Here is a 13,286-nt window from a genome sequence, read left to right as displayed (position 1 = left end):
AGTTACTAAAATTTCAACTATTTTATGTGTATTGCAGATAAAATGCCTAGAAGAAGATTGCGAGATTTAAGTATTGTTCAAAATCTTCCAAATTCGGAAGAAACAAATAGTGAACAACAGATTGCTATTGGATCTTCGAATGTTCTAAATACAGTTGACGAACCTGCAGAAATTCAAAGTAATGTTAACTTTAATTTACATACATGTTGACTTTTATTGTTGATTTCTGTTTAATATACCATTTTTTCAGCTGAAAGTGGTGGGACGCACAAAAATCGAGGCCGTACGCTATTAAAAGATTTATACGAGTTAAATTCTGTCGAGCGTGTCAAAGTAGTAGAAACAGTCTTGGTCAGCCTATTGGATCAGAAGCTCAACTTTTAACAGGATACTTAAGCATTATAGCACGAAATGTCAATCTATTGCCTATCAACTACAAGTCATGGCACCACATGCCTGATAGTAACAAAAATCAAGCTCTCGATAATATTAAGGTAATAATGTGAATGTAATTTATACTACTTTGGTTTAAGTTTCATTTTTATTTACTTTCTAAACTTGTGTTTTTTGCAGGAGAGATTTGCTTTAGAGGTCTCGGATAATTATGTGAAGAAGGCATTAGGAAAAAAAATAAAGAGACCATAAAAGTGCTTTAAAGAATGAATATTTTAAGAAAAATATAAGCCTCGAATTGAAATTACGAAACGTCCCGCCAGGAATGCTGAGGTACCAATGGGAAGATACCGTTAGATTTTGAAATTCAAAGAAATGAGAGGTATTACGTACTTCCAAACTCCTATAATTATTTCGGTTTATAGTATTTACTATATATGTAATAGTAATTTCATAATGTAGGATTGTGAGCGAGTTGGAACTACAAGTAGGCAAAAACAAAAATTCACACATACAACTAGGTCGAAAAGTTTTGCTTGTGTAGCTGAGGCCGAAGTATTTTAAATTTATTAATTGTGTCAAATATTAATTACTTTCTACTAAATAATATTTTTACTACTATATTGTAGGAACTGTCGTCTAGTTAAAAGGTTGGACGCCTTCAACTTTTTTACATTACACATAGAAAGAAAGATGGATCTCCTATGACTACTGAAGCTGCAAAAATTATGGTATATTTACTTAATAAAATTTGAATTATTTTAAATATTTATCATGTTTAATTATAATGGTTTAATTCGTCGTTGTAATGCAAATAATGTTAAGTTATGTTGCATTTTTTTGATTATATATTTCGTTTCTAACTCTTTGATTGATTTATTAGGAGAAACTAAAGGATAAAAATGCGGAGTATAAAGCTATCGCTTTGAGTGATAGTTCTGTTAATCTTGACAACAATGATAACTGAATTATTACTGAAGTTTTGGGTCCTAAAAGGTATGGTCGGGTTCGATTTCAATGATCTTTTGTTAACCCAACCCAATATTTTGGATCCATCTCGCAGTAATACATGCCTTCGGGGAGTCAGGCTCAAGCTGAAGTTCAGAGGTTAAGAAACCAGATGGCTCAAATACAAGCGAGCATAGTTGAGCAAATTGCCCAACTTAAAGTGGAGGCAGCATCAAGAGAAACAAAGGCTCAAAGAAAATATGAAGAACTCCAGCTACAACTTAAAGCGGAGGCAGCAGTGAGAGAAGTAGAGCAATGTAGAAAATATGACGCACTCCAGCTACAGCTTCAGAATATGATGAAGATGTTTCAGTAGTCGCAGAATCAGCCATCTTAGACATTTGCTTTCTTATTATAAGAATATTTTAACATTATAACTTTTGAAATAATAAATTTTGTTATTTCATTTATTAATTTAGATCATATACATATTTCTTTCGTTGGATTTGAAATATCATTTAGATTTGCAGTTTTTGGTTGGATTTGATGTTACAGGAAATTATGTTGACAATTCGGGTTATATATGGATGAAAATGAGATGTTAAAAATCTACTAAAGTTAGTGGTGTTTTTTCTACAAATGCTACTAAAGAATATGACATTTAGCGGCGTTTGTGGGGAAAGCGCCGCTAAAGTTCATGTTCTTTAGCGGCATTTATGCTAAAGGTTATGTTCTTTAGTGACGTTTGTAGAGAAAAATGCCGCTAAAGGTCATATTCTATAGCGACGTTTGTGGGAAAGCGCCGCTAAAGGCCATGTTCTATAGATGCGTTTGTGGTAAAAGTGCCGTTAAAAGTCATGTTCTTTAACGACGTTTGTGGGAAAAGCGCCGCTAAAGGTCATGTTTTATAGCGGCGTTTTTCGCATAAACGCAACAAAATTAGCAGCGTTATCTATAGCAGCGCTTACAAAAACGCCGAAAATAGTTTTAGCAACGCTTATAAGTGCCGCTATAGGTCCAAAAAACGCCTCTAAAAACCTGTTTTGCTGTAGTGATGTTAAGGGCTAAATTTAGTGTTATACCAATCAAAAGACTTCCGTGTCAGTATTCCATTCAGTGACCAAGGTATTTTAACGGAGGAGTGATTGAAAATATATAACAATTAATCTAACAGAAGTAACTAAATTAACGAAAAAAATTGATGACCAAAATAGGAATGCATTAAAACTTGGGTGACTATCTGAGTAGTTTACCCTTTAAATTTTTTAGAATTATTATTAAGAAAAATTTATAAGTATGAAATTGATAGGTCAGGGGCTAAATTGGTTATAAACCATTTACATTAACGTGTCACATCATCCTCTTAACGGAAGTTAACGAATGAATGATCAAAATGTAATATTTTAATAACTTTAGTGACAATTATGTAAGTTTTGAAAGTTGAATGATGGAATATAATTTTAGTGAAAGTTTAAGATTTTTTGGAGATTATATAGGTGAAGGTATGTTAGTAATGTGTAGGGATAGGATATATGCGAAAGCTGCATGGCAAAGCGACAAGAAAGATAAGATGGCTAAGAAAGTAGTAAAATCACAAGTTTTGTTGAATTATGTAAATATATTTAAAATGTGATAAAAATCTACCCTTATATCGTAAAAAGAGATATTATTTAAGTTGCAAATGATGCCTTGAATTCATCCTAAACAGAGTAATAATAAGTCTCATAAGATTTTGTTCTAATTTGTAGGGTCTGCAATATTATTACTTCCCAATATATAGCTTCTCCTATCATACAATAGAGATTAGTAGCTTAGATCCATGTCGAGTATTTTAAGTCAAAAACACATAAATTGCCTTGTTTGATAGCAACTGGTTGGTAAGCAGGAAATAAAGGGGCCTGACTTGAAATTCAGGATAATAATAAGTTAGCTATTGAGTGTAAGTAAATTATGGGCTAAGGAATTAAGTCATGTCAGTGAAGGTATCTTATTTAGTGTGTCTTTGGATGGACGGTGATTGTGGTGCGGTGAAATCTTTTACCTTATAGTTACAGTAATTAATCTCATCACCACCTCTATTTTTAACTTTACTGGAAGTAAACGTACCATCATCCAAAAGCACACTTATTTGCCTTTGTAGTAGCCATACTCACCTTCACCTCCGATATACAAGTATTGAGAATTCTAAGTTAAAATTTTATTGTTTGAGTTAGAGTATTTTTCCAATGAAAAATTAGAGTTGAGGTAATTATTTAGTTAAGTACTTATAATAATAAATTTTAATTGAAACTATTGATATAGTTGTAATTTCAAAAATAAAAATCAAGCCATTAAATTTATTGTGTTTGTTGAGAAATTACTTGATGAAAATGAAAGTCTTAGTAATAAAATCATATAATAAGCTTGAAAAGCTTTAATAAATCGAATTTTATCAAAAGGGATTGATAATGAAAATTTTCTTTTCTAAGGTTGAAACATCCCAAAATAAATGGAAAAGCTTATATTTTTTAAATTTTCTTGACATGATATATATGCAGATTCTTGTGTGAATGCCAACATTTAATTAATTTTTATAATTTCAATTTTTAAAAGTTGAAAATAATTAAAACTATTAAATATATAATATAAAAATATTTAAAAATTATTTAAAAATTAATTAAATGCTGATGTGGCAATCTACGTGTTGTTAGTTTTTTCATCCATTTTTGGGTAATTTAATAAAAAATACAAGTTCAATGACTAAAATAATTTTTTTTATAAAATTGGAAGACAAAAAAAGTCATTATACCAAAAAAAAAAAAAAATCAAACCAAAGAAGCAAAAGAAATAAATGTTAATACGAAGGACTCCCTATATTAATTTCCAAGAAGGAGGCCCAATAAGCCTTTAAACAGTGACCTGATTTTCATAAAACCCTTTGCATGTAAGACTGCCTAAATGCCATTTACTTGTGTCAATCCTTTTAAACTCATGGATTGAGTACTAAACTTTTGGTCAAACTTTTCTATTCTGCGTAATTGATAAATTTTAGTTTTTTATATTTTATAAATTATGAAATTTTATTTTTGACCCAAATTGTAAAAATTAAATTCGTTAAGTCAAATTCTGTTATTAGTTCCATACCATACTTAAATTGTAAATTTAATCTTTATTCTCTAATTTGACTATTTTTATCTTTATACTTTTAAATTTTAAAATCTAGTCATAATTTAATCGGTAGCCATTAAATTTATTAACTAAAACGATGAAGCTTTTTTTAATATTGTGTGAAAATAACAAGTGAAATATTTAAAATTTTAGAAATGGGAGAATAACGAAAACAACTTTTATTTGTTCAAAACTAAAATTTCAAAATTCGAAAAGTATAAACACTAAAAATTTATCCAAATTAAATTCATTACATGCATTCAAATTTTTGCACGTTAGACACACATATATATATATATATATATATATATATATATATATATATATAAAATTAAATATAAGCAAGTGAAGTGGAATTGATTAAAAATAGTAAAACTCAAAATAAATTCAAAATTTCAAAAATCCCTAAAATTTTAAAATTCCCAAAATCAATCGAGATTTTTGGTGTTATTAAACTTAGGGTATTCACTTACTAATTTTTTATTGGTTTGCATTTTTTTTTCTTTCTTAAAAAGATTTACAACTTGTTTGGTTGGGTGGGCCCCACTTAATACCCCTTTAATACTTTGTTTGGTTGAGGGTATTCCTATTACAGGTCTAATACATTATTGACCTAATCCTCAAAATTCACGGATTTGTAATCCCACCTTTTGCTCAGTTTAGTTGCTGTTTCAGATTACCCTCCCTGTTTTACCCTTCCGATTGGCTTCCCCTTTCCTTCTGTTTCAGTTTAGCTGCTTCACAACTTAGCTGTTCCTTCTGTTTCTTCCTTCTGTTTCAGTTTAGCTGCTTCACAACATTTTCTTTTCTTTTTCTTTACAACACAATTTACAACGGTGGTAAAAAGTGCGTTGCAGGCAATCCGTGAGAGGGGTCTCCGCACTTTCTTAAGGGAGCTCAAGGATGATGGCTTCACGTTCGTAGTTCCACTCTCTTCCTTTCTTTTGTTATTTCGATTTCTTATAATTTCTATTGTTTCTTCGATTCAAAAATGGATAACCTACCTTATTTATGATTTTTTCCCTTTCCTTTCCTTGAAAATGCTTCTTCGATGGAAACCTTCGTAAGTCTAATTACGTCTCTTAATAATTTCCACTCCTTTTTCTTAATTGGAAATTTATCATTTCTTTACAAAATGGAATTAGGAGGTTACTGAAATTGAAATTTTAATAAATTTTAATTAGAATCACTAGAATCATTGGAATATCTATTGGATTTAGCAATATGATTATTTTTATTTTACTTTATTTTCACGAGATTTGGATAAATAGAAAAGAGAAACTTTAACTATCCTTTAAATTTAAGCTTACTAAGAAGAATTAGAGACTTGAATGTAAATCCGCTTGATTTGGGGAGAAATAATGGAAGCTAGGAAGATTATCCACTTCAATGAGATGTTTCGATTTAAAGATTCTAAATTACGACTTGCATAGATATTCAAAGGGTCTTTGGGAAAGGAAAAGGGGGAAGTGATTTTATAATTAGAAACTGATTCATCGATAAACCATGTGAATACTTTAGCTCCTAAAGTATTTAGAAACATTAGGATGTAAACCCCAACTTTCATGGGTCTAATCCATGTTACTTCCATTGATGAAGCTTAAGCCCCATATTTTGCTATTACAAATGAGAAAATTGTTTCATTTAAATCTGGTATGGCTCAATGAACTGTGTTTGAAAATGGGAAAAAGTTGATAATTTTTCGAGTTCTAGTTCTTCTTATTCCTTCATTTTTCGAGTTCACTTCATTGTACTTGAAGACTTTAGACATCTTTACTTCCTTAGAAAACCCTCTAAACTTTATCAAATTCACATTATCTTCATAACTCTCTAAATTTGAATCACATTTGCGTCTATTACATAGTAACAAAGTTGTAATTAGAAAACAAAACACAAATAACATTCTGAAGAGAATGAAAAGACTAGCAAAACAAATAGAATAAGTACTTACAACTTAGCTGATTCTTTTGTTCTTTCTTCTGTTTGAATTCGTGAAACTTGTGGATTATATCTCAGCGCCTTCACATCATCATCTTCACTTTTTACAAGCAATGCCTTTTTGCTTCTAGCTCTAACAGCTCCTTCACTCTTCATTTTCACATTATTATGTTCAATTTTGGACATATTTTCATTCTCCCCAAAGTTTATCATTAACTAGTTGTCTCCTTTGTGTACCAACCATGTATTGAGTGTAAAAAAATGTAATATAGTTCTATCCTTCTAAGAGGCATTTAAGACTCTGAAGCCTCTCAACAGAAATGCTTCTCCTGACTCTTCCCCTTTGTCTGACAGAAGGTTGAGGTGGCTCCAAGTGAAAACACACCACAACAACGGTCAAATTGTTTGTTGCTCCTCTTTTTATTGCTTCTTCAACTATTTCTTTGCAACATATTTTGACATCATTGTGCTTCTAGAGCCGCCGCCTTGTGAAATCTATGGCATTTTGGCTGGAAAAAACGTCCCATATTCCATCACTACCGATGATCAAAAACTCATCTACCATAGTCAGTGTTATCATTTTGAGTTCTGGTTCAGCACTTAGGGGGCCAATTCTCTCACCGGATTCCTTCATACCTTCAATGTGCCAATCGCCAAATGCTTGGGTGACCCCTAGTTGACCATTCAGATAACCATCATCAACGAATCCACCCAGAGCCTCGATTCGCCTTCTCTCTTTCATGCAACATGATCCTTTGACATCTCTATAGCTCTTCCATGCCATGACAGTACCGCCCTAGAATCCCCAGCATTTGCCACAAGTAAAGACCTGTAAAAGATGAGATATTCCTTTCAAGCAAAGCAAAAACCATAAAAGTTGATTCTAACATATAGTAGAAACAAATTAGAAAGTGTCCAGATTATACACACTAGAAATCTCAACTTCATTCACTTCGCCAAATTCAAATGCATCAGATTCTCTAATGTAACCTCTCTCAATGTCTATCTTCATTTTATAGTTGTTTTTTCCAGCCAAAAAAGCTTTGGAAGTGCTTACCTCCCAAATATAATTGCAGTGAGAACAGTAGTGCCAGAAGCCAGTGATGACTTGAGAGAGTATGACTGAATCCTTAGAAATACTTTCCAGCTGAAGGAGCTTTTGGTGTTATTGTGCTTGGATTTGTTTAAACAAATATTTTTGTCTCACAATTTATGCCAAGAAGTATATACAACAAGCCTAATAACAAAAGCTTTTGGTGTGATTTTCTATTTGGTGAGTTAAAATGAATTTTATGAAGGAATGTAACATGTTTAAATAATTAAAATTAAAAATAAGTTGTAACAATGAATAAATTGTAAGGTGATTAAAATTGAAGGAATAAATTAGTTTTATTTTATTGAATGAATAAATTAGTTTTATTTAATTAAAAATAAAACTAATTAAATGTGTATATTCATATACAACGCATTAATTAAAAATATTTTAAATAATTAAAATTAAAAATTTATTTTAATAATATTACATATAATCAAGTAAACAACTTGATTAAACAACAAATATTCAATATATTAAAATTGAATTATTAGATATAATCAAGTAAATAACTTGATTACAAAACAAATATTCAATTGTTATTATGATTGATTAAAAAACAACTTGAGTAAAAAACAAGTATTTGGTAACATTGTTGATTAGAAAACAAATATTCATTGTTAATGTTAATGTTAATGTTAATGTTATAGTTCTATTTTTTACTTCGTTAAGATTCTAAATTTGTATTGTCCATTTTTCTTTGATAGTGTGATATTGCTTCCTATTGAAGCGGCTTGTTTGATTGCTTCCTCCACCCACAGTTGATCGTCTTCTTTTCACACAATCACTGTAAGTTCTTCGGCAATTAAATTATTTAATTTTATTTTACTGTTATTGAAATTATGATTGGAGAAATGTGACCATTTTACTGCGATTTGACAATATGGAACACATTAATATATTGCAGTAATGGCCCGTCTGCCTTTAATTGCACAAAGTGTAAGGCGTAAAAGAATTGGTATTGCAGTGACAATATGATTTCCTATGTAAAGGTAAAATGTATTTCAAGTATTTATTTGTTTTTTTACAAAACTTATAACTAATATGATTTCCTCATTTTTTTAGAGTCACAAAGAAGCCGCTCAGTTCAGACATCGTTCTTTCCCTTACTACAACCAGCTTACTGCCATATACGCAAGAGATCGAGTGACTGGGAAAGACGCTCAAACAGCTGCTGATGTTCTTGAAGAAATACATGCTGAGGATGTACGTACTACAGATATGAATGAAGAGAGAAACACATTCTATAACTGCGAAGCTGACGTCTCTTTAGATGACATGGATGTTTCTGGTACGGATCCGCGAGGAGATAGAGACCAAGGGGGTTCCTCATCTTCAAACAAGAGAAAGAAGAAATCTGATGCTCGTGATAATGTGTTTTCTTCATTTGATGAGGCTGCCACTTTGTTGGGGGAAAAAATCCAGGCCGTTGGCGATCAAATCAGTAGGAGTATTGCCTCCGAGTTGGTAGTTCAGCAGAAGTCAGAAGAACATCAAAAGATGGAAGAGAAAGCTTCAAATTTATATTCAGCCTTATGGTCAATTAAAGGTTTAACCGACGATCAGCGGTATGATGCTTTGAGTAAAATTCGATCATCCAACTCAAATGATCGTTTTCTTTAGTTTACCTTCATTGCTGATTGGAATGGGTCAAGATTTCTTTCTCACCATTAAATATCAATGTTCAAACTTTTTGATGTTGTAAAACTATATAACATATGGATTATGATGTACAATTTCATTTTCATCTAACATTTTCTTAATATAAGTTAATTATGTTTATGCGAATATAATTCTCAAGTTATATATTGATTTTAGTAAATTCATATAATAACATTTTATTATTAAGAATTTTATGAAATTATATATCACTATTAAATTATATTTAATATTAATTATTTTAAATTGTATAAATTCATATAAGAAAATTTATTATCAAGAATTTTATGAAATTATATATTATTATTAAATTATATGTAATAATTATTTTTTAAATTATACAAATTCATAAAATATAATTTATTAGTTATAATTATTTTAAATTTTATTAAATCATATATTTTAATTAAAATATATTTAATATTAATTATTTCAAATTTTCATTTATAGTATCATATATTATGATTTGAGTAAATTCATATAAGAATATTAATTATTAAGAATATTGCTCCATAATTATATATTTTAATTATAATATATTTAATAATAATTATGTTAATTTATATTTTACAGTATCATATATTATGATTTGAGTAAATTCATATAAGAATATTAATTATTAAGAATTTTATTAAATTATATATTTTAATTATAATATATTTAATAATAATTATGTTAATTTATATTTTACAGTATCATATATTATGATTTGAGTAAATTCATATAAGAATATTAATTATTAATAATTTTATTAAATTATATATTTTAATTATAATATATTTAATAATAATTATGTTAATTTATATTTTACAGTATCATATATTATGATTTGAGTAAATTCATATAAGAATATTAATTATTAAGAGTTTTATTAAATTATATATTTTAATTATAATATATTTAATAATAATTATGTTAATTTATATTTTACAGTATCATATATCATGATTTGAGTAAATTCATATAAGAATATTAATTATTAAGAATTTTATTAAATTATATATTTTAATTATAATATATTTAATAATAATTATGTTTAAATATGATTAAATTATTTATTATTGATATTAATAATCTTATTAAAATTTAAATAACAATAACAATAATAATTTACCAAAACAAATTTCTGCTATTTATTAAGAATTTTATTAAATTATATATTTTAATTAAAATATATTTAATAATTATTATGTTTAAATATGATTAAATTATTTATTATTGATAATAATAATCTTATTAAAATTTAAATAACAATAACAATAATCATTTACCAAAACAAATTTATGCTAAGGGTATTCTAGTCATTTTAGTTTTTTCCATTATGCTATTACACCTCTATTCCATTCAACTAAACACAAGATTACTATTACGCATCTATTCCATTACATTCAACCAAACAGTTGATTTGCTATTATACCTCTAATCCAATACACCTCTAATCCAATACAGCGAACCAAACGTGCTCTTAGAATTTTAATCCTAGTTAACATCCCATGGAATCTCAATTATTGGTTTTTCGAACAAAATAAAAAAATTATCAATCTACAAGTGTTACATTATTTACTTAAATAGTATAATTTTTGGTAGAATAATTATTAAAAATTTACCGAAATTGGCCCGGTAAATAATTATTTACCAGAATGGCCCTATTTCCCTGAAAGCGCGTCCACGTCAGCGCGATGTCAGGGGACGTGGCAGGAAAACGCGTCCCTGAGGAAGTGTTTTGCCTACGTGGACAAAAAACTCTCCCTCAAGGTTAGGGTTTTATGTCCAAGTAGGCAAAACGCTTCCTCAAGGATGCGTTTTGCCCGTGTCTCCTGCGGTAGGGTTTTGGGTTATTGGTTTAGGGTTAGGGTTAGGGTGTTTTTAAGTTTAGGGTTTTAGAGAAAAATTAAATAAATAAGGGATTAGGGTTTAGGGTTTGTCAATTAAATTAATTAAAAATTTTTTAAAATTGAATTAGTTTTCGTGTTTATTATTTTTAAGAAAAATCAATTAAATTAGGGTTTAGGGTTACTTGAGTAATTTAATTAAAAAATTAAAAATCGATTAAGATTTAGCGTTAAAGGATTTTAAGGAAAATAAAATAAATTAGGGTTCGGGGTTACTTGAGTAAATTAATTATAAATTTATAATAAATTAGGAAATTACAATTACTTTTTCAACATAGTGCCTTATTTAAAAAATTATTATATTAAAATTGCCTTATTTAAAACATTATTGTAAAGAATTTCGATTATAAAAAATTTGCCTTATTTAAAACGTTATTGTAAAGAATTTCGATTATATTAAAAATATTAAAGTAAATTACAATTACTTTATTCAACATATTGCCTTATTTAAAAGAATTTCTATTATATTAAAAATGTAAAAGTAAATTTCTATTTTAGTACATGAAATAATATAGAAGAATTTCTATTTTATTACATCAAATAATATCAAATTATTCAAAATGTTTGTACAAATATATTAAAATAAAAATCAATCTCCGTGTTCACGGATTCGATTGCCACATGGCGTACATTAACGATTCTGTATTTAATTCCTCCTTTGTCCAGCTTTCGGCGGGGGTTGTGGTTGCTCCGGCGAGGATTCTGGTTCCTCCGGTAGGGTATCTGGTTGTCGGTGTTGGGACGATGAGCCACCTTGATAGAATAGTGACTGTGGAGGTGTTTGCATCACCAACGACGAAGCTGTTTGAAACCAATACGGTGACGACAGTTGGTAAAAGGAAGAGCTCCCCGACGGCCCCTCTTGCGATCCCTCGTGCGACGCTGGCCTATACATCAGCGGTCCACTCGGCGTAAAGGAAAATGGAAATGAACCGGGCCATGGACTCCAACCTGCCATAGGACTCGAAAAAGGAAACATATAAGGGTTAGGATACATAAAAGGGCTAGGATACGCACCTGGCATCATCTGAAAAGGCTGTACCGTGGGTATCATCGGTTGAACTACTGGGTCGGGTGATTGTGTCGGTGCTCTCGTTGGACCTGGTGATTGAATGGCCACTGATGATGGGCCGGGTGAATGTCTGGGCCTCGTTAATGGGCTTGCGTCGTCGTCCATTCGTCTTGGATTTAAAGGTCTACGTCATTCCTTTTGGACACGTAATTGCCGCTGCCTCTCCTCTGCCGATAGTAAATATGGCTTGCCATGGATCCTAAACCATGGCATGTATTCCGGCACGCACACTAACTCAGGAATGATGATCGGTTCCCGAGTAGGTATATAATCATACCGATCTTCCCACATTTGGATGTAGTGTGACCAGAATCTCGGCCAATTCGTATGCAATTGCCGTAGGTCGATTTTGTGATGATCATCCAACACCTCAGGTGCCACGGGGATCGGTTGTCGGAATCCAAATTGCTGTAATACTCTCTCTGACTGGTGCATCTCCACGGTCGCATAATTGACCAACGTGACTTTCACGTGCCAAGCGTTTGGATTTTGGAAGTACTTATCTGGAATTATTTCCCGAATTGCCAGATCCTCGTATGGTGTCCATTTAAACTATATGAACATGATGGAAATATTAGTTATATACATAATACATAATACTAAATACTAAATACCAATCGACTAGTTCATGATGGAAATATCAATTTTGTTTAATACTTACATGTGCTTCCGACTTTTGGTCTAATAGAAGCCGTATATCTTCAAGATAGCTAGGTAATCCAGCATAACTTGCCGGATGGTTCCACCTAATTAAATAAATTTTTAGCATACTATTATATTTTAAATCTACGTAATAATTGTAAAATCTAATATAAAATTTACCTCGTTATGAGTGGGAATGTATATGGGTGGTCCACTCAATGATGTAAAAATGGAAAGCGAAACCGTGCCCATGACTGCAGTAGTGACAGGCAACCTCCGATTTTCGCTTTATTCAGTCGCGTCGCCCCGCACATCTCCTGGTACAGTGTTGCCAACACGGTCGACCCCCAACTCAATTCACCGGCTGCTCTAAAATCAACGAGTTTCAGCAGCCATCTTAGATGTACGAGGATCCATGACAAGTCCGGCATCAGATAACCTCCAATTATCTGAAGAATGTATGCCCGAGCATATCAGATTCTTTCTAGTTCGGTTGAATCAT

At 30.5% G+C, this 13,286-nt stretch overlaps 1 pseudogene; it reads right to left on the bottom strand.

The window, feature by feature from the left end:
• Positions 1-6,700: 6,700 nt before the first annotated feature.
• LOC105763138 (probable protein phosphatase 2C 27) lies at positions 6,701-8,137 on the bottom strand (annotated as a pseudogene).
• Between the last annotated feature and the right edge of the window lie 5,149 nt (positions 8,138-13,286).

This window comes from Gossypium raimondii, chromosome 7 (genome assembly GCF_025698545.1).
Source record: "Gossypium raimondii isolate GPD5lz chromosome 7, ASM2569854v1, whole genome shotgun sequence".
NCBI lineage: Eukaryota > Viridiplantae > Streptophyta > Magnoliopsida > Malvales > Malvaceae > Gossypium > Gossypium raimondii.
The sequence above is the reverse complement of the archived record's forward strand: the minus strand, read 5'-3'. Positions and strand labels throughout refer to the sequence as shown.